Raw genomic sequence first — 4547 nt, forward strand, 5'->3', positions numbered from 1 at the left:
TCTAAACTCAGGTGCTGCATTCCCTACAGCAGAAAGTGTGTTTCCACAGCTGCTGATCTTTTACACCTGTTGGGAGTTTCTGGCTGTACTGTAGTTTGTCCTTAATGAATAAGTGAGCACGAGGATTAAATATCATCCTGATATATGGGGGTGTTTTCCTCTTTATTCATTCTCAAAGTGGTAATAACTAAGGCAAGGAAAAGATCCAACTCTGGTAGAAAAATTTTTCTAAGGAGAACTACTTAGGAATAAGCATTTCCTCTTTCTTGTATAAATGGTTATTTATTTGTGTAACATTTGATAAAGTTTTTTAAAATGGTGGGAAGAATATTTCTGACTTTGTTGTTGCTGTTGTTAGGTGCCTGGTAGATTATGACTCATTATGGTTCTGTGAACAACAGTTCTGAATCTTGCTCTATCCTGCACCAACCTATCTTTAATAGGTTTGAGTTCATTGTTACAATCACTGTGCCAATCCATTTTGTTGAAGGTTTTCCTCCCTGATCTTTCAGCTTTCCAAGCATGATGTCCTTTTCCAAGATCTGGTCCCTCCTTACAAAAAACTTAAAATGTGTGTTTTATCAAGGATAATACTGCATTTTAAAATGATAGCAAGACCCACTGTCAGTTGCTACTGTGTCAATTTGTATCATTTAGAATTTCCCTGTCTTTAACTGGTCCTCTACCTTTCCAAGCATAATGTCTTCTCCAGGAACTGGCCTGTTCTGTAAACATTACCAAATTATGTGAGATGAAGTTGTACCATCTGTGATTATACTTTCTCTATTCAAATTTGTTTGCTATTTTGGAAATCTATGGCTACTCTTCTCTAATGCTACAATTCAAAGGCATCCAACTTTCAGATGAATAGGAAGCAGTTGAAATTATCATGGCTTGCGTCAGGCACACTTTAGTCATTAAAGTGACGTCTTTGCTCTTGTGTAGCTGGCCTATTTATATTTTCAATCCATTCTTGTTAGTAGGTTTAAGTGAATTTTTTTAAAGAAATATCAATTTGCCATAATGGGTTTCAGCATAGATAACAGCATTCACTACTTTATCAACGTGGTTAACTTTCAAAGATAAGACTATTATGCAAAATAGAGGATGATTATATTCTTAAGTAACTGCAAATAATCACTGGATTTTGATACTATGAGTGGGACACATATGCTTTGAGGAGTCTCTAGTACAAGGATTATGGAGATGAGGCACATCTCTTCAGATTCAGTCAATTATATAGGTCCCTACCAGATAACAGTAGGCACTAAAAGTGGGATAGTTACAGCCCATTAAACCCCGGAAGTGAAAATATAAATGGGCATTATACATACTACAGTTCATGAAAGGGATAATGGAATGGATCACATTAATTTTTAGTTCTAAAAGTTTAAATAAGCATCTTTTTTAATCTTTTCAATATTTCTTCTTGGTAGAAGTCTAAAATTTCATTTTTGCCATATAAACATAGCTGGATCTACTCTTGTGAGCAGGAGTGGAACCAAATAAAATATAGCCTATAAATCACATCTTTCAGGCCTGACCAGGTCACTTGAAACTTCCCAGTCAGATGATGATATGTCACGCCCCATTGTGTGAGAGCACTTGGTCAATTTGAACACCCAGGAATTTCCTCACTGCTCTTCTGAGATAGTTTATCTTCAGAATTTGTTGTTCTGAGTGATTCCAGGGCTGCTTACTTTCTGGAGCAAAGAGAAAAACTTTCTTTTCAAATAATACAACTTTAAGAAGCAGTCTACAGATAATATTTTTTAAAGGTACAATATTATTGAAAGAATACATTTTCAGTTTGAACCTTTTAACAGTTAAAATGTTTTAATATTAATTTCTTATTAATGTCACTAAGACATGAACAACATTACCATGTTCTAATTATTACTTGTTATATTTACAATTATTTTACATATGCAAATTTACCTCTATCACTTTAAAGAACAGAATTTTTTTTTTTTATTTTGCTTGCTCAAGTTTGCTAGAAACTTTAACACTCTCATGTCCCACTATTGCTGATCCACAATACCCATCAATTGGCCTAACCAACAAAATAGCTCAGGCCATTTCCACCATGGTAAAGAACACTGGCCTTCTCAATTTCTTCTGGAAAGACCTATCCTATCAAATGCCATGCTTAAGACCTTATATTTTAAGCATAGAAAAGATACAAAATACACTTTTGTTCTCATTGTTGCCCACTGCATTTTGGCACTATAGGTCAATGCTCACTTCTGCCTGGAGAAATATTCTTTACCTTTCTGGATGTCAGGTTATATGGTATCACTTGCAGGCTTCGGGCCAGCAGGCAGAGAAATTCTTACAAATGAATAGAATACACCTGAAATATCATAGGGAAACCAACAGAGCATTTTAGGATATAAAAGGTCAAAGAAATAATTATTAAAGAAATAATGATTAACAAAATTTTTAATTGAATAAAGACTGACATAAGATCAATTACATAAAATATAAACTGTCATAAAGTTAATTAGAAACACACCAGTTTAGTAACACAATTTCTCAGAGAGAGTGTAAATATGTTCTATGCTATGCTACCAGGGCCTCAAAATTCATAGAAGTGCATAGTATTCTTCTGGTGAATCTAATTTCCAGGTCATATAGTGACTCAAAGTATAAGATTCCTTTAAACTTGAAAACAGTATTTGGATTAATTTTATTAGAAAATTTATCTCAGAGCTATTATTTACATACTGTTAATCACAGAATGTTTAACATTTAAAGTAACCATGTAGTCTAAATGGAAGAGGAAGAATGTATTCTCTTTACTTTTTAATAGATATAGAGGCTCCACTTTTTTAAATAAACTAACATGGATCACTTATTAGTGTGCAAAATGGGGATTTTTTTTCAGTATTGTCTTTGCTTTTTCATACCTTCACTGAATCCTTATGAGCCATCCTAGTCTGGTGGTTCTACACAAAACACTGGAAAATAGTGAAGTGGAAGGTATCAAAGTCTAGGCTCCAAATATGTGATTTTTCCACATGCAAACTTTAAAAACAAACAAAACCAAATTAAAGTCCTACAAATTCATTGTCAGCAAGTGGGAATTTTTTTTTCTTTTTTGGTAGATGACCCTTCACCAGGTTTTCTGATGCTACAAATCACGCAGAAGATTGCCCACCTTTCTCCCATGAAGCCACTTGTGGATTCGAACCCAGAGAGGCGTCACCTTCAGGTTGGCACTGCAAGTCCCCATAGAGCTTCCTTAATATAACTGAAATGTTACTGTAACTCAGGGGTCATAAATTCAGAAGAAGTTATTGTACCCAACAGTGTGGTAAATATTAGATGTTGAATTTTTAGGTAAGAGACATTAATCAATATGGGAAGAACTCAGTGACATTTTAAGTAACTATTAAGTTTAGGTAAGTATTCTAGTGATAAGGTTATAAGTCACCTTAGTTTTATATCTTAGCTAAATATTCTATTTTTCCCAGAGGAGATATTATTTTAAGAATTGTAAAACTCGGAAAATTTTAAAAATTTACGTATTCCTCTGATGAACTCAGTTTCTAGGTCTTACAGTGATTAAAAAGATATTTACTTGAAACTCGGTAGAAAATGATTTGAAGTAATTTTATTGGACAATTGAACATTAGGGTATTATAAAGGAAATTTTGTTCAGAAACCTCTGCCATTTCCCCCACATCTTTTATTAATATGTGCAATTTTCTTTTGTTCTCTAGTCAGAACTTCATGTCAGGGAGAGGGAATCCCACAAATGGTGAGTTGTCACTAAAAATAGCTACTGAAATTGTAGCCTATCCCTGTATCGGTTTCCTTTTTTTCCTACTACATGAGGAAGGATACTTCCCTATCCTAGAGTCTTGGGTTGTCTTGTGATTTACCTTGGCCAATAAAACATGGTAAAGTGATATTATACTTCCTCTGAGACAATAGTTATAGAAAATTAGGTTCTCCTTTCATTTTTTTAAAGCTCAGCTGCCTAGATGGGTTTCTGCATATCTAGAGAAACCAAACTAGACTAGTAGGAATGATACAGGATGTGCTTAGTGGGAAAAGTTAAATCTGTAGTAAGAACTGTATTGCACAGTAAAGTGATGCCTGGTATCATAAGTACCTTTACGCCAAATGTCATGCACACCTGATTCCCCTTTTATGAGTAATGAGGAGGTTGATAATCTTCACTGGCCCAACACTTGAGCAGGCTTAAAAACAGGTAACAGGAGTTTCACTAATATCAATAAAGGAGCAGCAGTAAGCTCCTTTTGGCCAGAAATTCCAGTGTGGGACGTACCAGTGCTGTGCCAGCAGCAGCAGCAGCAGCAGCGGTGGTGGAGAACCAAAGACTCAAGTAAGAAAACTAAGCTAAGAGTTAAGATAAGTAGGAGAATTCTTTTAAAGTTATATGAATAGTTTAAAAGTAATATATTTTAGGGCATTATTATGATCTTAAGAGTCTGAAATGAAGCTTGCAGAATGGAGTATACTTGGGATGGGGGTGGAGGTGTGAGGGGGGATTGTATACCAATGAAGGAGTTTAGCTT

This window comes from Elephantulus edwardii, unplaced genomic scaffold (assembly GCF_000299155.1).
Source record: "Elephantulus edwardii isolate Elephantulus edwardi_28Jun2011 unplaced genomic scaffold, EleEdw1.0 scaffold00081, whole genome shotgun sequence".
Lineage (NCBI taxonomy): Eukaryota > Metazoa > Chordata > Mammalia > Macroscelidea > Macroscelididae > Elephantulus > Elephantulus edwardii.